The sequence below is a fragment of the Catharus ustulatus genome, chromosome 1 (assembly GCF_009819885.2).
Source record: "Catharus ustulatus isolate bCatUst1 chromosome 1, bCatUst1.pri.v2, whole genome shotgun sequence".
Taxonomy (NCBI): domain Eukaryota; kingdom Metazoa; phylum Chordata; class Aves; order Passeriformes; family Turdidae; genus Catharus; species Catharus ustulatus.
Genome location: NC_046221.1, coordinates 118,041,720 through 118,065,585, shown reverse-complemented (window position 1 = coordinate 118,065,585; position 23,866 = coordinate 118,041,720). Strand labels below are relative to the sequence as shown.

General features: G+C 41.0%; 1 non-coding gene and 1 pseudogene across 1 annotated transcript; one reads left to right on the top strand and one right to left on the bottom strand.

Annotated features, from left to right (window-relative positions):
• Positions 1 to 23,866, bottom strand: part of LOC116996800 — a 77,457-nt pseudogene that overhangs the window by 48,753 nt on the left and 4,838 nt on the right.
• TRNAA-AGC lies at positions 1,806 to 1,878 on the top strand. The gene has a single exon. It is a non-coding gene; the product is annotated as a tRNA-Ala (tRNA).

The following is a 23,866-nucleotide window of genomic DNA, read 5'->3' as shown; positions in this document are numbered from 1 at the left end:
AGCTTGGTGTGAGTGCCAATGAACAGCCACTTTATCAAACACTGTGCAACAGCGTACTAGGAGGGAAAATCCAGGCTTAGTCACTCCATGTGAATTCTGACATCTGCAAAGATTTCAGTGAGATATTTTTGGGCAAAACCAGTTGGGCAGCCAAGTCTGGGTTTAGTCATGGGTGAAATTTCCACACACACTAACACTCACAGGCCTTGAATGTCCTGCTGTGGAAGGGTGAAAACTTCCCCTTTGTGACCTCAACTTCACTTCTCTGTTGATTAAGCTGAATTTCAGCTGTGCGTTCCAACTCACTGTCCCCAGGTGTTGCAATCAGCAAAGAACACCCTCTCTAAGTAAAAGAATATTATTTGCAAATACTTCAGCTTTCAGAAAGTTTGCCTGGAAAGTATTGTAGTGCAGACTCATGATGTTCTGTTACGAAAGGAGGGGGAAACCGAAGTATGAAATGTGGTCCAAATGAATCCCAAAATTTTGAAATCTATGAGGCACAACTTGACCAGAGAGACCTGTAAGGTTTCCCATTAAATCACTTGCCTATACTGTAAATCCTTCACTTACTCCATCCAGGAGGCCGTACTCAACCCCAGCATTAAAAGGTGAATTGTACAAGGCCCTCATCCCCCACAGAAGTGAATTCACAAGGCAAGCAGTGCAACCTACAACTGTTTTGTAACCCAGAAGAAACATTCCTTTTATTCTTTGTAAACCACTGATAGCATTATTGTTTCTGTAATCTCAAAAAACTTAAAAATAGGAAAAAAGATGGTCAGATTTCCCAGTCAAAGTGTTACTTCCAAACTTAAAATCCACAAGTAAAAGGTCCCAGATAAAATAAAAGAAAAGAAAAGAAAAGAAAAGATACTCGGAAACTCTACATACTTACCATTATCACAGTGAGGGGGATGGTTAGATTTAAAACACCTCTGAAAAATGAGGCAGCTCCCATGGCAGCAGAGACCTGTATCAATCCATACTGCATATTCACTAGTTTGAACACCAATCAAAGAAACAAGGATCAATCCCATCATCCTGCTCTACAAAGCTCCTCTGCACCTGTATACAAGAAGAAAAAGAGCAATCTTTTTGCCAGTGATGGTGTTTTCTGGAAATGCTTTAACATTCCTTTCATCCCAGATTAATTTTTTCAGGTTCTGTAGTGCTTCCTTTTGCACAAAAAGCTCTGGTAACCTTCCTTAGTATGACCATTTACTTAATGCCAATCACAAGCATGAAGCTGCCAGATTTACCACACTCTGAATAAGAGGGACTAACTGCATGTCTGTCTTCATGTCCTTCCAAGCACAATGAGAATTAAACTTATAGCAAAAGTCAAAAGTATAGGTCACAGAAATGCACACTGGGATATTTCAGATTAAAAGGCCACACTTCTAGAACTCTAGCCTTTTAAAATTTCTCAAAATTAAGTCTGCATTCACCCCACAAAACTGGCAAGTAAAATATTACAGTCATATAATAAATGGGCAAAATGGAGTAATAGGTATTAAGGACTCGGCCAAAACTAACCAGGAGTGAAGTTGTGAAGACAACCCAGGAGTCCTGAAACCAACCTGCATTGAAGAGCCAAACCAAAATGTAGCACAGTTTTGCAGGTAATTGATGTGATACACAACATTCCATCCCATATGCAAGGAATTGGACATAGAGACTCAAGTGTCAATGAACAGGATTTGTACATTCACTTCCCAGAAATCGTGAATTATTATTATTCATACAATAGTCATTTTTTATGATATATATTATATAGTTATTTCTTTTCTGACTGTGCACAGGGGGAATTAGCTCAAATGGTAGAGCGCTCGCTTAGCATGCGAGAGGTAGCGGGATCGATGCCCGCATTCTCCAGCACCACTTTTTGCTGAACGAGAGGCTGGAGAGCAGCACTGCAGGAAGGGCCCCAGGGGTTGATGGCAAGTTGAACATGAGCCAGCAATGTGCAGGCAGCCAGGAGGGCCAGCCCTGTCTGGGAGGCATCAGGCACAGCATCACCAGCTGGGCAAGGGAGGGGATTGTCCTGCTCTGCTCTGCTCTGTGGAGAAGTTTTGGGCACCACAACATAAAAAAGGCATTGAGCCTCCAATGGAGAGCCATGAGGATGGTGAAGAGTAAACCTTAGGAGTGGTTGAGGTCACTTGGTCTGCTCAGACTTGAGGAGACTGAGGGGAGACCTCATTGCAGTCTGAAGCTTCCTTGTGAGAGGAAGAGCAGGGGCAGACACTGATCTCTTCACACTCAGTGACAGAAGTGACAGGACTCAAGGGAATGGCCTGAAGCTCTGACAGGGGAGGTTTGGGTTGGATATTAGGAAAATGTTTTTCACCTAGAAAAACAGGTTGGGCACTGGAACAAGATCCCCAGGGAAGTGGTCAGAGCACCAATCCTGACAGAGTCCAAGAAGCATTTGAAAAATGCTCTCAGGCCCATGGTATGGTTCTTGGAGCGTCCTGTCCAGGGCCAGGAGGTGGGCTTTCATGGTCTTAGTGGGTGCCTTCCAGCTCAGGATATTCTATGATTCAAGGAGCATTATCGTGCACCATTACATAACCTTTTTCCTGTTTATTCATACAACTGATCTATTTGATTGATGGATGCAGTTCTGGAATGGTTTTTAAAACTCTATGTAGTTCTAGACTGGTTATAAAAATTATGTTATCGGGTCAAAAACATGAGTGCTGACTGATAGATTTAACTCTATTCAACCATGTTTCAGCAAACACTGCATATTAAAAATTGATTTAGACAACAGTTTGGGGAAGGCAGGAGTTGAATACAGAGGGGTAGGGCAGAGGCAGGAGGTTGTGCACACAACTATCTCTTTTTATATTTTTTCAATATTTTTGAATGGCATTATGCACTCTCCAGCCATGACCCCTTGCTTGCTGTAGATTAAACCTCTCAGCATTACTGCAAGAACCTTGCTCTAGTCCACAACATCTTTCTAAAAACTACAACAAAGACCCAACTGAAGTTTTCTCCAAAGTTCAGGGTGTTATGTCCAAGATTAAGATTCAGGCTATTACGTACATAAGAAACAGATGAAAAGTCTGGATCTGAACCCACAGCCCTCCAGTTGCAGAGAGGGAGCCAGAAGCTGAGACTCTTTCTGGATCACCAGAGGATTCAAATGATCTACACTTGGAAAGTCCACAGTTTTGGCTATGGTCCTTCCACAGCTATTCTCAGATGATATTTCTTCATTCTTTCCCCCAATTTTAGCATCTCTTTCCAAGCAACCCATTCTGTTCTACCTATACAGCTTCCTCCAAGCACTTGGTGCTTTGCTATTGCCAAGTTTCAACCTACAATTCAGATTGTTGCAGCTTGACACAGGCCTTTCATACAGGAAGCACAAACAAGGATTGAAGTGAAGGACAGGAATAACCAGGCCACTGTCAAGCCCAGAACCTGCTGTTCGACAGCTAAGGATGAAATAAAATGCCAAAGAGATGTGCATCCACATTCTTCATGAGTCCCCCTTTTAAAAGCTGTGTGATCCCTGCTTCCCACCTTCAACTGGAAGCACAGCATCTGTAACACAGAGGAAGAGACACGCAGAGATACAAAACATTAAAAGGTCCTTTTACAAAAATGCAGTTTGTAGTAGTTTGCCTTAACCTTATTTTTAAAAAGCAATGGGTTCACAGCCTCAGCACCTGGGGCACTTCCAAGAAAACAAGGAATGTATACTCTCTCTAGTCAGCTCTGTGTGATGCTAATCCTGACCTAAATAAGGAGAAACTGCAGAGATTTAAGCCAAAGAAAGATGACTGGACTACTTGAGCAGGACTCCTTTCCCTCCTTCCTTTCAGAGGTAGCAACTCAGGATCTTCCCAGCATGTTTGTCTTGATTAGTTCTGATAAGTCAGAAGAGAGCATTACATTACTTTAAAGAGAACCTGCCTTATGAGTGAATATGCTTCAATATACCCTCAAGCTATTTGAGTTTCTTCTCAAGTATCAATCACGTAACTCCCCTTATCTTGATTGAAAGCTTGGTTAGAATAGCTGACTCCATCTGGACCAATCCATGCACTTGATGAACAGCTTGTTTCTGAAATTTCCCTCTTCTTGAGCTGATTTATGCTTAAATATTAAAAGCAAAACAAAAAAAAATATTAAATGGATGAATATAACTTACCTTGCTGCCTGTACAGAATGTGTTGATTTATACAAAAATTCAACTTTACCTGATATATCCTAACTAATTTGCTTTGCTAACTAATAAATCTAGTTTACTAGATCCGTTTGTTATTTATTCTACTAATCTATCTGGTTTATTAATGATTATATTCCTCATAAGCATACATAAACTTCTGGCTGCTGAAACCCCAAATTCCCAAAAACAGAAATCACTTTATGCTGTCTAAATGCAGAAAATGTGGGGAAAAAATTAAAATGCCTAGCCTGGCCTTGGCCACTTTGCCCACACAACATTGTAACTCTGCCAAAAGGGGGATTAGCTGACCAAGAATGCATCATGCCTGAGGAGCACAAGCACAGTGCTCGGAGCTGATGGATGCATTTGCCACTAGAAAGCTTCACACTGGAGAGAGCCATGGAGAGCTGGAAGGACTCAGAGGTTTCCTCTTCCACAGCAGCACAGGCTATACTCAAACCACACCTCAAAGATGTCTGTCCCACGCGTTCTCAAAACTCTCCTTTGGTAAACACTAGCACCAGTTATTTCAACATTTTGCAGCTCTGACTGCCAGTTATCATGCTGACCACAGCCAGCCTTTCTGTACAGCTCTGCTATTCCTGGATGCTTTCTCAATCTCTGTCATCTGGAACAACTGAACTCTCCAAGCAGGTACAACTTCCTTCTTCCAGTCTGGAAACCAGTCAGCATGTTTTGGACATCACCACAACTGAGACAGTAACCATACGAACTCTGTTCCTGGAACAAAGAGCAGGAGACCTGTGGTATTTGACCCACCTGATTCCTGCTCAGAACTACAAGGGAAAATTAAAATGCAGCCAACATCTAGTGCAAGAAAATTTCTTCCAGACCCCAGATTGGCAACCAAAGGGACACAAGATACTTCCCAATCTTGTATTTGCTTTTTACATTATTCCGACCTCTCAAACAAGAATATATTCCAAATTCATAATGGTCAATAAAAGAAGAAAAACCTGATTACTCTGTCCTGGTTTCGAAGCCATATGATTGTGTAACTCGTATCAAAGCCTCAAGTTCTGTACATATGTCTTTGCTACCAGTAAAGGAATGCACACTCAAAAAACAGCACATCTGAGAAGCAATTCAAAGCTTGCAGCAATGCCAAAATAACTGAGAGAGAAACAATAGAAGAAAGTAGGGGTTTACAATTAAAGTACAAATGGTTGACCAAGAAGAATAAAGCACAGTGTGGAGGTGTAGGGCTTGTTCACACGCAGGGGTTTGTACCATTAACTCTTCCTGTTTGGAGTCAGTGCGTTTACTAGAGGCAGATTTCTCCCTGGTGGGAGCAGGAGGACTGCACTGCCACACTGCAGGAATACCTGTGCAGAACTGACACTTGCTGATGGAAAAAACCCATTCATTCTTTCCCTCCTTCTCTTGCCTTCCTGTAACCTCCTGTTCCTCCTTCTCCAAGGACTACCAGTGCCTGCTGGAAGAGCTACAAAACACTACCAAAAGCACTGTGCAGTGAGGAGAAGCTATGATGGAAGGAAGTGCTGTCATGTTGGCATAGCCACATACAACCCATCTGGAGCTTCAATCTTCCACTACCACAGTTTAAAAGCAAAACCATACACTTGACTGAGTTGGATCAGTACACAAGACAAAACTCAGCATCCTACAATTTCTTTGTAATTTGGTTCTTATTGCATCTCCTGTGGTAAGACTGCTTACTACTAATCTGCTGGATCTCAAAAGCGCAATTATATTTATCAGCTTCTGGAGCACTGACTGATAAGCTCACATTACTCCGAGATGAGCCAAATTTAAATGATCCTAACTAAAGTCTTATAGCTGCAATGATAATTCCCCTTTTCAATTCCTAAGAAAAAGAGAAGAGTGAACAAGCTTCTTTTCCACATCTAGTCTTATTACAAGCTCCTTAGAGACATCATCGCTACCTTCAGCATGTGCATGACCTTACAAAGTCCAGAACAATTTGATGTTTAATTCCTTTCAGATCTGTCCAGTTTCAACATGATGTACTTTTTATAACTTGAAGCCACACCAAATGAAAAATTGGCACTAAGACCATCCAGCCTCTAGTTTGGATCAGCCTGACTAGTTTTGATTCAGGGATAGACAAAAAAAATTGTCGTGGTTTCAGATGGTTTTCCTTAACAGCAAAAAATAGTTTTGTTTTGAAAAATAACATCTTGCAAGCATTTAGTCCTTAAAATAAAGAGGGGGGAAAATTAAAAAGGATGTCAGAGTGAGGGAAAAGGTTTTCCTGTAGCAACCCAAATAGCCATAGATACCAAGTCCTGGTACTAAGTGACAAAGGCTGCTTTTAAAAAGAAAATGTAAATACCTATTGTAATAAACAGTACTGAATCAAATATTATAATTACATAAAAGACTAGAATTGGTGGCAAGCAAGGGAATATGTGCTTTCCATACATTTAAGTAAGCTGTTTAGAACTGTCCTGGATTCTGACCCAGGTCAGTGGGATGGGATGTGGCAAAGATCTTGTAGCATTCAATACCGTTTTACACCTGGGACATCTGAAAAGCCAGGGACAGGGGAAAGGGCTCTTTTTCTTCCAAGAAGGAGGCATGAGGAAGGCATGAGGTCTGTCCATCATTGTTTTTCATTGACTTGGGCTTCGTGAGCATTTGGCATGTAAATCACCTTCTCTTTGTATATTTCTGTTATTACTATATTTGCTGTTACTATTTGTTTCCTTATTTTAGTGCTATTTCCAGTAAATTGTTCTTATCTCAATCTGTGATTTCTGTTTTTTTCTCCCACTAGAGAGGGAAGGGGAGCAGCTTGTGGTTTTTAATGGAAGTACTAAATTGGGGAATACCATTCCTAAACCATGAAATTACTCCTGTCACTAATGGCAAGCTAGTCAGTATTTAAAGTTTGTTTTATGCAATGTGTATATGATCCTGCCCACATGGAAGGATGAATAAATATATTTTACTAATTTATTAATCTGCAAAACTAGAAGTTGGAAGTGGCCATTTGCAATGGCTGTGAAATCAAGCTGCCATTTAATGCACTCTGAGCAAGTACTTTTCTACTTCCTCTGGATTCCTCATATATATTTCTTAAGAAATATACTTGTATTGCAAAGCCTGTATCAGATTCCAGGACCTCTTCAGCTGTTTAATCACAAAATTCAAAGCCATTCAGCCACATATTCCCTGTCTGTTTATTAACACAATACTTGCCAATATTTTAAATAATTAAATGTGTATTTATTAAGATAAATATTAAAATTTATTTATTAAAATAATTAATAACTTATTTTAAATTTCTGGATGACACTTTGTGCTGGGTTACCTATTTGTATTCCCACAGAGAGGACTGATCAAATCATGTCCCTCAGCCAACTGGAGCTGAGAATAACAAAGATTTTTCATCTGCTTCCAGTTCCAGATTTCCAGTTCAAGCACAGCCTGCCTGCCATAGACTTATCTACCTATCTACAAGGCCTTTATGTTTTGTAAAACAGAATTGGGATTCCAAATTGAAGAAGAACTTGTGTGATCCATACAGTCACATTTCATGCTCTTCTACATGTTTAGCTCCCTTTTGTTTCTTTCCTTCTTTTTCCTTTTATCCTCCCTTATTTTGACATGTCAGCAAATGCCTCTCACTGGAAAAGTTTAGGTGTGATTAAATTTCAGTGATTAAAAGATTAAGTGTGACTTTTGTCTACATGAATTCATTTTAAATACTCCAGTCTGACACACCTTTGGAGTTTTTCCATCTGAAATCTTTGTAAGAGCTAACTGGAAGAAATGGTTAACAACTGTATTCACATAGACATGCCCATGGTGATCCTCCCCACTGATGTTTCTGAGTTGTTTCTCATCTGGTAGTTTCTGACACTCAAGACAAGAGTGCAAGGAAGGAAATACAGTAAATATACTGTAGTAGTTGTCTTACATACCTGCAGGCATTAAGCAAACAGTCCATTGTGAGATGTAAGGATGGACCAAAAGTAAGAAAGGTGTCTAAACCCATTAATGCCATCACTTACCACAAGAAAATTGCCCTTTTGTCCTGCCCATGTATCCCACATTTGCTCATAAGCAATGAGTAAGGCCGAGATTCATCCAGTCAAACTTCAGGGATGTGGCTGCTGCAACCAAGATCTGGCCTCGGACTCAGTGGCCAGCAGAGAGCACTGGTAGCTCCAGGAAGGTTTGGAGCACATGGAATGCTCTACACACGGCCAGCCTGCCCACCCTGCACCGTGGCAGATGGTGGAGATGCAGCCAGACCAAGTTCTTTGCAGGCTGCCACAGCAGGAACTCGGGAACCTGCGCTTCTTTCATTGAATTTTTTTCCATTGGTACTTAAAAGTATGCTGTGAGTCACATTACTTCTATTGAAATTCCTCCCCATTTACGCAAATTTGAAGTCCCTGGTCAGTATGAACAGTTAAATACTTGTTTCTAACTTGTTGCTTCCCGTCTCTCATGAGGATGTTATTACAGGATTAATACTCAGTTAATCAACAGAAAGTAGTTCCTAGACATCCTAGCAGTACTAGACAGATATAAAACCTAAAGCTAATTAGATGCTATGTCGTGGAGACATTGCATTCCAAATGGCTGAAGATACCAGGTCCTTCTAGTTTTCCATATTCCCATTTTAAGTAAATATGAATGAAACCAAAACCATTTGAAATAGAACACAGCAGAAAGTGTTTTCACTGGCTGCTTTGCATTCACCAAAAGCAAAAAAGGAGTTTTTACATGAGATGACACAGATGCATTTCAGTGCTATGTTTTTCATCATAATATAGTTCAGATAGAAATTTATGGAAGCCTTTAGGCCAAGATTCAGCTGGGTATAGTTGTCACAAGTTGTCATACGATTGTATCTCAAGCCTTTGTTCCCCTGTATCTCAAATATTATAAGCTTATGGACAGAACACATCTACAGCAGATAGATGAAACTGGGAGTAGTTCAGTCTTCACAAAGCTTAGGTCAGGTTTTGTTTCTGAAAATTCAACTCTGGGACAGTTCAAACCCAGGTCAACTTTTTGCCAAAACTCCAAAATCCAAAGGGAGCTAGGACAGCTAGCCTGCAGCCTGTGGCTACACATTTAAAGCAGTAGCCTATCTTCACAGCTAGGTAGAAAGGAAAATAATCCTCTCAAGTATCCCTTTAAAGTTTTGACAGCTTACATATTAAGTATATATGCATATATCCTTAAATTGTCCACCCTGCTCATGGAAACACTGAGCTTTTGGAACAGAAGCATTATTCAATGTGATTAAAAAAAAAAAATGAAAAAGAAAGATAGCTCTGCCAGATTCTTGGCAAAACATTATCTACATTGTGATTTCCTCACAGAGAGAAAGGTGATGAATTGAGGAGAAGCAAATGCAGGCCAAGGGGCAGTAGGGCACTTAGAAGACAGCTTCGTCTAATCTATGGGCTGAAGATTAGATATTCAATTCCAGTCAAAGGAATGGTACTCCGGGTTAGGTTGTGGGTGTGGAAGATACTGTGATGGGTTCTTTCCAAGTTTAAATGCAAACTGGTTTATACAAGATTATTTTTGGTTAAAGTCACTGTGACATAGTTTCTTTCAGCTGCCTCATTATGTGAGTTTATTAAAAAAAAAGTATTGCATGGTTCTCTCTCAGATCAAACAGTTTCTTTCCTGCCTTTTTCTGCCAAGTTATAATAAAATAAGGACTGTGACCTGAACAGGATCTTCTAGAGCTAACAGAAAAGGAAAAGCAGCCTGAATAAGAGTTCGTGCTACAAAGTTAAGGTAAAAAAAAAAAAAAAAAAAATTAATTAAAAAAATGCAGGATTAAGGCAAGAATATATTAAAACAGAAAAGCTCTATAAGCACCACAGCCCTACAAAACACATGCTGTTCTCCCATTTTCAGGTATGAACTGGCAAGGCGCTAACCACTCCATGAACTTTTGGACTCAGCAAGGCACCGCTTCTTAAACAACATAAAATAAGTCTTAGGAGTTTTTTTTGTGTTTTCTTTATGTCTGGCACTAAATCTCTGCTAGATGATCTTACATTTAATTCTATAGTGTCTTCTAACATACTGGCTCTTATTGGCTCGTGTTGATGCATGTTTTGGTTTTTACTCCAGAGAGCAATAAGCAGTGTTTTTTATGTGCTTAAGCAGTTTGTGCAAGGTTTCTGTAATGTACCATGAGAAAGCCAAAGGCTTCCCAGTGGCAGGGGAAATGGCTGTCAAACATAGCACTGCAGCTCCAAATTGTTAAAACAGTAATTGTTACAAACCCAGCTTCTTGCAAACAGAGGTCCTTTGGGAACCATGGCATTTCCACAGGGCTAATGGGAGTCAACATGGGACTCGGCTCCTCACCCTGCTGGATTGAAAACTGGATTTTGGTTAAGATATCTCACTGCAGTGCTCAACAGCACAGAGCCATGAACCTGTAGCACAAAGCTGTAGCACAACGTGAGATGGCTGGGTAGGGGAAAGACTCTCCCTAAAGCTGAGAAATCTTGTTTTCCTTACTGACCTTACTCTGTCAAACATGGAAGCAAAAAGCTTGAAGTGAGCTTCATCGGGGTGTGTTCCCTGAGTAGATGGTGAGCAAACTCAGCTGCCAACAGAAATGCCAGCATCCTGCCACTAAGAGGAGCTGAAATTCAGCTGTCATCAACAGCACGGGCGTACTCCAGCACAGCCCTTTCACCGGGATCCCTCCTCCTCCTCTTCCTCCTACCCAGGTGAGATTTCACCTCTTATGTGCCAACAGAGAGCCCAACAGCAGATTGCTGCTCTGACCAAGAGCAGGACTAGGCAGAGGAGGTGGTGGACTGCCAGAGCATGCACAGAACTTTCAAGAACTAAATGAAATGCACTCTTTCTGACCCTATGGAGAGGCAAACCTTTGGGAAACATGCATCTGTACCAGTGTGTGGAGAGCTTGCAGAGACTTGGCTATGTGCCTCAACCTACAGTTACTTACCCTTTCAGCTCCAAAAGTTTCCTCTCTCATATTTAAAATATTGTTTTCTTCCCAGTATCATGCAGGCTGCCAATGCAAGTCAAGGTGATTGCCTTTCCCTAAAACTTACGTATTTTTACCGGCTCGGAGTGGAAGCTGCTGAAGGGATGTCTGGGCTGGTGGGAGGAGAGCATCTCTATAGCCATTTCACTGGTCTTCAGTTGAGCAATCCTCTGTCCAACACGGAGAGAAGAGAAAGCAGGATATATAAAGAAACCAGATATGAGATACATAAAACATATTGGCAAGTCTGGCTGTAAGAAGGCAGAAGAAAGGGGCTTTAGTGTGCACCAGTTTCCCTAAAGATAGGTTATCTCAACACTTTAAAAGACTGGAGAACTCCTCAGAAAGAATTCCTCAAAAATTATGGAAATAAAGAAAATTTATGACAAGTAGGTATTCACTAAAGAAACTTGCAGAGAATCTCAAAATTGCACAATTGACTAAAAGTGCAGTAGAAAAGTTCTGGAGGTTTTCTTTCTTCACATTTAATCATGGAATGGTTTGCATTGAAAGGGACCTGAAAAATCATCTAGTTCCAATACCCACCCCTGCCACAAGCAGGGACACCTTCCACTAGACCAACCTGTCTTTGAGCACTTCCAGGGATGGGGAGTACACAACTTCCCTGAGTAACCTTGTCGAGCATCTCACCACCTTCACAGCCAAGAATTTCTTCTAGTATCTAATCCAAACCTGCCCTTTTTAAGTTTGAAGCCATTCCCCCCATTCTGTCACTGAATGCTCTTGTAAAAAGTCTCTCTCCAGCCTTTCTACAGCCCCCCTCAGGTATTGGAAGTCACTCTAAGGCCTCACCAGAGCCTTCTCTGCCCCAGGCTGAACAAACCCAACTCTCTCAGCCTGTCTTTATAGGATTATTAAGGTCATAATGTTCTTCATAACATCATGCTTAAGCTATAACCAAAGCATGAAACTGAAAACCATTAAAATACTCAAAATACAGGAACCCTTTGCCTATACCCTTCTTTTTTTCCAATGGCATGACTCACCCCACAGATGTATGATACCAAATGGAAACTCCAAAGCCTAGATGTAAAGTGGTCCCATCACGACTTATTCGAACTCTCCATAGATTGCAAATAAATGCAAAAGCACCGACACACCTGCAATGTGTCAGTAAGCTGATAAATTATCATCAGAGTAGAAGAGCAGCAGCAGAGTGACTCTACAGGTAAAATACTTCAAGCATAAAAACCAAACCAAACAAAGAAAAAATAATCTTCTCTATTTTTATATACCTACCAACATTAAATACATATATGCATTTTGAAAATCCATGTTTTCCTTCCTCTGTTGCACATTACTAAGTACCAGTAGGTCAGATTCACTTTTCCATCCAGCAGTTTGTGACCTGCCCTCATTAGTCTCTGTAATTGTTATATAATTAAGAGAAGCATATTATTTACTTATAAATATAAGCAGTCTCCAAAAGGTTGCTTTTTTTCCTAAGGGATGACATTGGAATTGAATTAAAGAACTGCATATGTAATTGATTCATCCTTAAATTTAGGGAAAAAAGAAATCTCCTAGAACATCTCTAAACACTTCAAGGAGGATGATTGGAATGAAGGCCAAGATGTTGATGTCCAGCAAGTTATTAATCTGAGTCAAAGAAAGGAGAAAACTGTTCTAAGCACCCTGCCAATGACATGAATTACTGCATCCTTTCTCACAAGACCTGATACCTCAAAGTAATTTCCATGGAGGAAATAAATCTTTCCTTTTGATTTAGAGAACTCAGCTAATTCATTTAAAGCTGATTTCTTCTTGTACACCTCACAGAAGAGGAACCAAACAGGTACACACTGCTGATGGCACAGCAGTGCCAGAAAACTATGATGTTCTGCACTTACCACTGGTGCTCAGCACTTCAGGTTACATCTAAATAACACAATACAACGGCTTTAATGAGCTCTTCAAAAGACTTTGCTGAATCAGAGCTTTGCAGAATGTTCGTTTCTTAAGTGTCAATCTACATTCATGTGCATTGAGATAGTTTATAAGTAAATTTATTTAAGTAAAACTCTGGATATTCATGCTGAGCTAGAATAACACACAAAACAACAAATCAAAGGCACAGAACATAATCTGGCAGCTGTAGTCGTAATTGAATTTTCTGCTTGACTCCTCAACAAGCAGCAAGCATGAAAGCAATAACACATTTTAATTTCATCTTCCAGGCAACAAAATGGGGTCAAGAAGTCAGTGGTAATCTATTAAATGTAGTGTGGATATTATTTCCCTAACCCAGGCTTAGAGTTACACAGCTTTTTGTCATGATTAGGATCTGACCAAAGTAAGAGATCATAGAACGTATAAAAAGCTACCTGCCAGGATGCAGGAAGGTCATGTGTCAAGAGTTGCCTGCGAAAAACCTTAAACTGGCGTAGTCTTGAGGTTAGGGGATTGGACAAACTGTCAGCTGTCAACCCAACTTAAATTGCTTGAGTGTGAGGTCCTCTTATTGTTCAAATTTTTTTTTCTCCTTCCTTCTCTTCTTTTCCTAATCTTATTTTTGGTCTTGCTACAAATACCTTGGGTTTTAACAAATTCACCAGGTGGCTGTACTAAACATGGGTGGTATTTCCTGAAAGGAGAAATTTTCCTGAAAAGGGAAAAGGTCGAATCCATCCAAGCTTCAAGAGCAGGTCCACAGGGTGCTGCAGACAGAAAAGCTGGGTCTGGAAGAGGGAGAATCTCAGCAGCCATTCCCTGGCATCAGAAATTCAACACCTGCATGCACAGTCACAGGGAGCAGGGACAGACTTAAGGTGTATCATGCCTTAGAACCAGGATTACAACAATCACCTACGTACACCTAGATACTCTGTGTACTAAGCAGGACTTTAACAATGCTATTTTTACCAATAGCTGTAACAATATCCATCTTTTTCCAAAGGATTTTAAGACATCTAATATTTAAGGCATTGGAATGCAGAGGGAATTTGAAGTAGAAAAAAAGATCTGGTTATTTACTTCGGGATCCAAATATCTTGCATTATATTCTACTTAATTCCAATCCTGCACTAAAACTAAAAATAGGCATACATGATTTTATTGTTTTTTTCTCCCTAACTCCATTTTTGCTAAGGAAAAGATATACTGAGATATTTGCTTTCATGTAAAATATGAACATTACACTGCATGTGTGTGGCAGTAAAGGTAAAGTCAAGAGAGTATTCCACTGGCTGGAATTGAAAGGTGGCATGGTATACTCTTTGTTTTTGTTGCAATATAAACCACAAGCTTTGGCCAGTCATCAAGAAAAATGGTACCTACAGAGCAAGTTTCACCTTTAGAATTAATCCTATGGTCTATGTAAAAATAAAGTGAAGTTTCCTGAAAATCTCATGCTCTGGGGTACAATAAATTCCCCTGGTAACATTATGCTAGGTAGAATGAAACTGAAAAAATCAAATAACTTCTTGAGAAACATAACCCACAGGCTTTCAACTCAGTTTATTCACTGTAAACTGTGTTTTGTTAATGCCACAAAATATACAAAAAGCAAAATTTCCCCTGAGTCTCATGTTCAGTGAAATGAAAATGTTTCTGCTTATCTGCACAACATTAAGAGCCAAAAACTTATTGAACCCTGCCAGAAGTTATGTTCCTAATAATCTTAACTAACTTTTTCCTCTAGTAACACTAAGAGAAGATAGAAGGAGACAGACTCCACTGCTCTTTTCAGAAAACATATTGTAAAACAGCAACAGAAGTGAATCCACTTTCCCCTCTGCATGCAGCTTTTCATTACACAATACTTTGGTTTCAGCAATGAATCTGTCTTCACAAGGCTTGACCTCTTCCCTGCCCACATAGCCTCACCTTTCTGCCACAAACTTTTATCTGCTTGGTGTGTAACTGCAGCTGTTTGGGCACCTGTACTATGGGTAGGTCCACAAAAAGGATTTGGGTGGAAGGAAACCCAATGTCTACTCCACTTTCCCCTGCTAAACTTGTGGTAAAGCAAATTTATCAGGGAACATGTATGCAAACATTGCCCAATTCCTCATCCGAGGTATAGGTACATGTGGAAAATGTTTTGATCTTTAGTTTCTGCATTGCAAGAGGGATACAAGCCAGAAGAAATTCAGAGATCAATGAAAATGATTGGGCAATTACTTTAGGAAAAATTTACCTATAGTAAAAACTAGCAAAAAGTGGATTGGATTCAGAATACCAGGAGTTTATTTCTAACTCACTAATTGATCTCCAAGTTAAATATGAAGAGAAGAAGGGTATCTAGGCTGGAAGAAGTGAAGATCCTGATACTTGCACATCACTATTGAATCATCATCATCATCATAAGCAATAAAAATTAATGAATCACTTGAAAATAAAAGCAATTACTTTTAGGTGGACACAAGGTAAAAGGTTGTGTCATGCTGGAAGGAATAATGCAAAGGCAGCTGAGGCTGAAGGTCACTTCCATTTTGCAATTAGGAACAAACAGTGATTGCATCTTTTCAAATGTTTAATCTGTAAGCACCAAGGAACAGGGGCACAGTACAGCAATGCCTGCAACAACAACACAGTGCTTGTGCCAGCTGCAGAAGGGGAGGACAGTCTATTTAAGAACTTCTCTGCTTTTTCTTTACTTCAAAGTATTTTTTCCAACCAGCACTAACACATAAAATTCTTATGAATAGCTAAGAAGCAAACACTAGATGTTTTGTCTGTTCACTGCAATTTTGAACAAAACGTTCTGTATTGTATGTAAGTGATTTCCAGGTGTGAAGTGTGAAGGTTTCCATAACCCACATATCTGATAACTGTCCAATCCCAGCTGCCCCCTTCTCTGATACTCCCCCAGCAAAAACACTGCAAGAGACAAGACTAAACCCCTGCATCTACTTCCTCCCACAGGACATACCCATAATAGAACTCTTTCCTCTGCTTCAAAAAATACAAAACTACCCCTGTAAACAAACCCGTGGAGAGGAGAGGAGAGGAGAGGAGAGGAGAGGAGAGGAGAGGAGAGGAGAGGAGAGGAGAGGAGAGGAGAGGAGAGGAGAGGAGAGGAGAGGAGAGGAGAGGAGAGGAGAGGAGAGGAGAGGAGAGGAGAGGAGAGGAGAGGAGAGGAGAGGAGAGGAGAGGAGAGGAGAGGAGAGGAGAGGAGAGGAGAGGAGAGGAGAGGAGAGGAGAGGAGAGGAGAGGAGAGGAGAGGAGAGGAGAGGAGAGGAGAGGAGAGGAGAGGAGAGGAGAGGAGAGGAGAGGAGAGGAGAGGAGAGGAGAGGAGAGGAGAGGAGAGGAGAGGAGAGGAGAGGAGAGGAGAGGAGAGGAGAGGAGAGGAGAGGAGAGGAGAGGAGAGGAGAGGAGAGGAGAGGAGAGGAGAGGAGAGGAGAGGAGAGGAGAGGAGAGGAGAGGAGAGGAGAGGAGAGGAGAGGAGAGGAGAGGAGAGGAGAGGAGAGGAGAGGAGAGGAGAGGAGAGGAGAGGAGAGGAGAGGAGAGGAGAGGAGAGGAGAGGAGAGGAGCCTGGTGTCCCACTTCTTCTAAGAAGAACAAGAGTCTGCTGTTGACAGCACAAAATACCAAAGCTATGCCTGCTTGTGCACTAGCTGTAATGAAACTGTGCCTGCAGCACGTAGGAAAGACAAAATGTGGGTAACAGGTAAAAAAAGAGAAACAAAAACTATCATAATTTCCTCTCAAAGCCTGCTAGTATATTATGGGGTTATTATAGTGCCTTGCATCTCTAGGATGTGAGCTCAGACATGTTTGCCTTGACAAAATCCTCAGCCCAACAGCAGGGTTTGGCTACCATGGGTATCAAGTAAGCTGCTGAACTGGCACCAAACAGCCCAAGAAATGGCAGATGTGCCATTTCCCATCCTGGAGTAGTGCACTCACAGGAGTGAGGAGCTGCAGTGAAAAATGGTAAGACAGCTTGGAATAGACTAGAGAGTACAGTCCTGGAGCCTGAAGGCTCAACGTGCTGCCTCAGTCTGCAAATGCCTGAGAAACCCAAGTGGAATATATATGCCACATCTCCCTCCCTGTAGAGGTGTGGAGCCCACATATGCCTCAAGGAGCAACTCCATTGCTGAAAGCAGCACTAGGAGCTCAAATAGCAGAGATCTGCACTGTGAGCCAGCTCCAGCAAAGAAAAAGAAAAAAGAAAAACAAAAAGAAAAAAGGAGGAGGAAAAAGAGGGAGGAAAATAATTATAGTATTATTTTTAAAAGGCATTAATAGGCAGTCTTCCCCAAACATTTATATTATATATTTTCCCACACACAACATAACTTTCTTTCCAAAACACCCATTTTGTTCTACTAAAACAACATCCTGCATCAAACAAATGTTACATTTTTAAAGGAGGCCACAGTGTGCAAAACAAAGGGAAGGCTTTAGAAAGAGGAAATAAAATTATGCTTGAATTCTGTCTTAGAAAAACAGACTCAAGTCCAGCCTTTGTGGGGGTTACTGGAGTGATGCTGATGCATATAATGAACTAATCAATAGTGCTCAAAAGCTGATAAAACTTGCATCCTCTGGATGTGCTACCTGACACCCCAGGGGTAATTTGTAGACATGCTGAGCATTTGGTACCAGCTGAAGTCAATGAGTGTAAAAAACACTTGAGTATTTTAAATAGTAACAAATAGCAAATTCTCAAAAAAAAAACCAAAAACAAACAAAAAAAAACCACCAACAAAACACCAGTCAGAGTCATCTCTAAACATCTGGAGGCACTTTTAACTTCTTTGTAGTGTTCACAAGTTTCATCAGTAAGGACAGGTAGCAATGAGGATGATGGAGAAAAAATAAAGGGAAAAAAATCAAAGAGGTCGTGTCAAAATCCTTAACAACACTCACCAGTAAAGTCATATAGGTAACTTCATGTCTGATTTCCTAATTCACAAATGTTAGGACGCTTTTGTACATGGATTTCTACTTACATGTGGTACTTTCCCAGTGATGTTTCCAGCAGAAGGGAACTCAAGGGGTAATGCATGCCTCAGCACTAGCTGGGCAAGCTTTCCTTGGACATCCCCAGCTTCAGCTCCAGCCAGCTGCACATGCTACTGTTCCAGCAGTGGTATCAACAATGAAATTGGACCCTTCCAACACACCCAGTAGAGCTCTCTGATGGAGGAATGCCTTAAGTGCCTTCAACAGCCTAATGCTTGCTGAATTACTGCTCTGCCTGTGACTGTGCCTGGAGTGGGTACATCTCTTGAGCCTATTCAGAACCAGAAGGTACCAGGAGAGTGGGAGTTTGTCATCCTGGGCTTTGTAAAGAAGAGAAGTCTCCCTTAGACTGACATTTATCTCTGCTGCTCACCAGCAGCTCCCTCTGTGAAGAGAACCTTCATACACCCTGCTTCCGCAGGATGGTTCCTGACTGCAAGCTAGCGCTTCTTTCTAATTATTCTGGATCCTGCACAGAAAATAATTTTCTCCACTTTTCTTACCATGGTTGCTGATTTCTTCCATGAGTAACATTTTGTTTAACCAGAACATCTCAGATTTATTTAAATGACTGATCTTAAAAGGCTAAAGGCAAAGGACATCCCATATCTTCCCTCTGATGCTTTTTTATTTACTTTTAAGCTACAGGTTGTTCAAGTGACTGTTCATTTGAATTCTATTTGTTGAGGATATTAACACACAGGATCTTTTTTTAATCCTTACTTTAAAAAACTAAACATGGTTTTGTATGTCAATATGGCAATAAATACCAGCAAGAAGCCATAAAGTGTTCGCAATTTCTTTTCCTGGAAACTAATTGTCATTAATTTCAGTAAACTGTTCAAAAGAGAGGGTTTACCAGCATTATGTCACATGAGCAGAGAAGAGCCAGACTAAAAAAGTGTCACAAACAATTTACATTTTCAAAACTCAAAAAATAAAGCAAAGACCCCCTGTGAACATTGGGCGATTCCCATAATCTCTTTTTCCTGTGACAGCATCATTAATTTAAGGATGAAGTCCAGGTGTAAAAATCCAGCTTTTTCTCCCTCCTTATATAACCCAGAAAGCAATGGAAAAATGTCTTCTGTATTAATGTATTAAGCAACTTGTGAACATTCTTTTAATTAAACAACTTTCTTCTAATTAGAGTGGGTGACTTTTCCCAGTGACAAAGAGCAGGAATGCTGAAGGATTGCTGGTGCAGCATCTCTGTTTCCCTTCCAGATGCACTGGGCTCACCAGTGGCTCACCAGAGACCCCTGGGGCATTGAGGGCAGTGGTGGGGTGGCCCTCACAGAGCCCCACATCTCTTCTTACCTATCAGCTGGTGAAGACTGGGAGGTGCCTGCCAACGGTGTCCAACTGCAGCTGCCTCAGGCCACAGCCCAGGGGAGCACTAAAAGTGATGTTGTATAATTGAGAGCGCTCTTTGGTAAATTATTCATAAAGCAGTTAAAGGCAGAGGAGGACAGAGCCTTAGCAGTGTGCAGCAGCAAAGCCAGATTGGTTTCAACAGATTTAAACATGGAAAATGCTGAACATGTCTTTTAAATATGCAAAGACCCATTGACATAAAGGAGGAAGCTACTAAAGAATGTCAGGTTCTTGACTCAGAGACTTAAATGTCTCTTTTGCAAAGATGATGGTAGTCCATGAACTGCCTTTGAAGAATTGCATGTTAAGCCTGCCCAAGTGTGGTGACACATCAGACTAGAGCTCATCATTTCAATCATCTGTTCCCAGGTTAACAACCACGGCAGCCAGAACAGCCCTACTTCTAACAGAAGACGTGTGATGATTTAAATTATTACAGTGTGTTCCCAAGTAGCACTTCAAATTACATTTAAAAGGGGAAAAAAAAAAATCCAAACCCTTAGTGGAATGAAAAATCTATTCATTGTATAATCTTGGAAGACTTTTCTACAAGACTTAAATTAGGAGCCTTAATAAATCTCTCAGAGGCTTTTAGCAACTTACGTTGTGTTTATGTTTAATAAAAATGGTGGAGGGTTCCAACTAAATTAAATTAAACTAGCTCTTAATTCCTATGTTTTGAAAAGGCATCACGTTGATACTGTGATGACTTTATTCATGGAAATATGATTCAACTTTTTGGCTCACAAATCACTGTTACCAACCCCGCACGAAGGAAAAAAAGGAAATCACAGCTGCAGTCTCTGAGCTCCTGGAGACAAATGTCTGAAAGCAAAGAAAACAAAAGAAACCAAAAGGGAGAGCTAACCCCTGGGAAGCATTGTCTACAAGGTTTGTGGCCACCTCTGACTAACCATGCACTCCTATTTTTGAACATCTGAGTCATCCCCTAGGGTGCTGCACCTCTGTGTAAATAAATAAATAAATAAGGATAAAGCCACAGAGCAGCAGAGAATGTGAATGGTTGGTGGGGAGGGTGGTGAAGAGGGGAGAACAAACCTCAAGGATGAATACTTTCCAACCTCAAAAAGGATCAGAAATAGAACAGCAAAACAGCCAACAAACAATCTATATCCTTTTAGCAGAGACCAACTTTACCATTTCTATTCAAGATATGCTTCCAGATAGATAATAAAGTGCAAAAGGATTCTCCTCTGAATGACGAATAAAGGAAATTATGTCACTTTCCAAAACAAACAAAAAACCCCAAAATTTGGCCCGCAGTTACCAAGTTTGATTGCATTGCAACATAGTAAATTTTAAGATCCCTCTGACCTACACAGAAGGACCAGGCAAGTCTCCTCCATCCCCCTCACAAGGCCAAGGACAACAGCAGGGTGATGGGGATTCTCTTCCTTTGTACATAAGAAGGCAGCATTAACATTATCCTTCAGAAAGGCTATAAACGCTACTTTTCCCCACCTAGAAACACAGTGTAACACCACTGCATGAAAAACAAGCAGCTCCAACACAACTTGCAGTCTGCCACCTGCAGAGCAGCACCTGGTTCCTGTGGTTGCCCTCAGCTGGCACTGGTGGCCACCGTGTTCCCAAGCTGGAAACACAAACTCCATCAGTCTGTGCCTTGCACAGCCACTTTGGGCACTTGGGCAGGTGGCTTTAAAATTGTCCCTGCTGTGTGAAACCACTTGACACTTGTTTTATTTTTATACAGACTTCACACAGGTAAAAGCAGGTACATGAGATGTAAGGCAGCCAGCAGGCCACGACTGTGTGGCAGGTGACTTTTCAGAAGCTAAACTGACTGCAGTTATCCAGATAACCGCTTGCTGAGCATCCCTCAGGGAATAGTACTAGGGAACCAAGCCAGTATTTAAAACACACAGCAAACAAATCCTTTCCTTCACTACACAGCATGAATAGTTGTGCTAATGAAAAAGGGATGGGAAACAGCACAGGTGAAAAGAGCTCCTAGTGCAGGGTGTTTTTTAAGCCAGTGCTGTTACTAAGACAGATGTTGCAAAGCCATACCCTCAGCCTGGTAGCTTTAACATTGCGAATTGCTATTTCTCACCCCAAACGGATCATGGGACATTCTGGCTCACAGAGGATCCTGTAGGCTACAGCCAGCATGCATGAGAGAAATGTCCCTAAAAATGTCTTGATGTTAAAATGATGTTGAATAGAAGTGCCATTCAAAATACCCAATGATTTCTGGCATGCCATACAGTGAAGCTGCTGGCAAAACAACTGCAAAGGGAAAAAAAAAAAAAAAAAAAGAAACAGTCAACAATTATTAGATGTTGATGTGCTAGATGTGTCTATGGACAATTTTTCAGTGTGACCCTCACCTTGCTCTGTTCACAAACAAACTTTCCCAGAATTAGCAGACAACACAGATGCCTATACAGCTTCTGGCAAAGTACAAAAATTCAAGCTCCTGACAATGTTGCTGTACACATACTGGGGCTAATGAGAGAGGAAAACAACTGACAAGGATCCCTGTCCCAAGCCTCCATCCTGATGCCTGAAGCCCATCAGCCTCTCATCTTTGCACAGGCTGTCTGTGGGGCAAGGTGTACATGTGAACCTCTGTGATTTGTCTGATCAGTTCAGTCTTTAGAAAGCTTAAACCTGCTCAGTTATTGTATGCATAACAGCAAACGCCCTTTTCCTACTCTTGGTGGATTTTGGGGTAAGTCTAGTAAAATATTCACTTTTTCTCTCACCTACACTGTTAATTGCCTGTCTATAATTAAATTGAAAACAGCAGGACAGTAAATGACAAAAAGGCTCAATATTTTAGATTTGGTGCCTCATAAAGCACTAACTTGAGCCACACGCAATACCCACATAGCACAGCTAAATGATCAATCTAAAATCAACAGGAACTTTTATATGGACTGATGGTCTTTGGCTTAGGCCCCTTCTAAACACAGAGTTTTCATGAGTTATACCAGCTGCCACTTGTATTTATTTTATAAACACCACATGCTAAGTGTAAATTGCATTGCCACCACCACTGATTTCACCCCAGACACTTTTATACAAGTTATGGGTGGTGGAATCCAAGTTAAGGCTGAAAGCCAAGAAAGACCTCTCCAATGGGGTTGTATAATTGAGGCGGGTTTTTGGTTTTTCTCAATAAAATACTGAAACAACAAGTACATGGAAGAGTTTAGTTTATCACAGTGTTATTGACTTATTGCATAGGAGACCTAACATTTGCCAACACAGAACCCAGAGGGAGAACCAGCAGCTGAGACAGAAGCACTCACAGCCAGGTTATCAGCACCCACACACCAGGTCCTGCTTTTGCACTACATATCATCTTTTGTGCTTTTGTACTACATCCTTTGTGCTACAAATTTCTTCAGGCAGGAGATACATGACAGGGAAAAACCAAAATAAGCATTGCAGGCTCTTCAGAAGGAAGGGAGTGAATAAGGGTAAAGGGAATTATGATTTTCAGTGTCAAGTCATGGGATTTTTTTCCCAGGACTTCTTGCCCACCTCTAAAGAAACTATAAAGGAAACACTGTTATTCCTCAAGGCCCTTTTCAGGCTAGAAGCAGGGTTCAGGTACCTTAAAAATAAGCACAAAATCACTCTCTGGTGTCTTCAGGCATTTTACCTGATCGGAGCCTTCAAAGTCTTAGATCTGTAATTACCTTAATGAATTTGCAGCTGTTATTAGTAGACAGATTATAAGTGAGCAAGCTGTTTCCTGCTTTATTTTAACCAGAAGGACATCTCCCATAGTGGGCATTCTCACATTCAAAACACATGTTTCGGTCACCCCAGGTTTTTGGCTTGTTTGTTTGTGTTTGGGCTGATCATACATGTGCTCTCTCCAGAGCTCCTCAACTCCCACACACTTTTCTGCCTTCCACAGGGCTCAGCTGTGACACATGGTGGGTGCAGGTCAAGCACATCCCTGGTGTTTCTGAGGTCACAGGGTTACAGCCTTCCCAGCAGCCCATCACATTAAGTGTTTTGTAAACCCATCATGCAGCATGGCCAAACAGAAAAGTGCACAAAAATAGAGTTTTGCTCATCTGCAGCTGAAGGAGGTATTCAGATGGGAAGATCTCCCAGGGCAGGAATTACATATTTGTACTGATGTCAGAGCTTACCTCCTGCCCTTCTGTATTAATAATACAATAGGATAGATTTTGTAACAGAGCAGGACCAAGAGTGTGTGCAACAGTTGTTTTGATGACCTGGAGTCACAGTGTGGTTTCTTTCTGTGTATTATTTACTTATACTTCAGTGTGTATATACACACACATGCTTGTATATACATACAAATGCATATATACACATTAGCA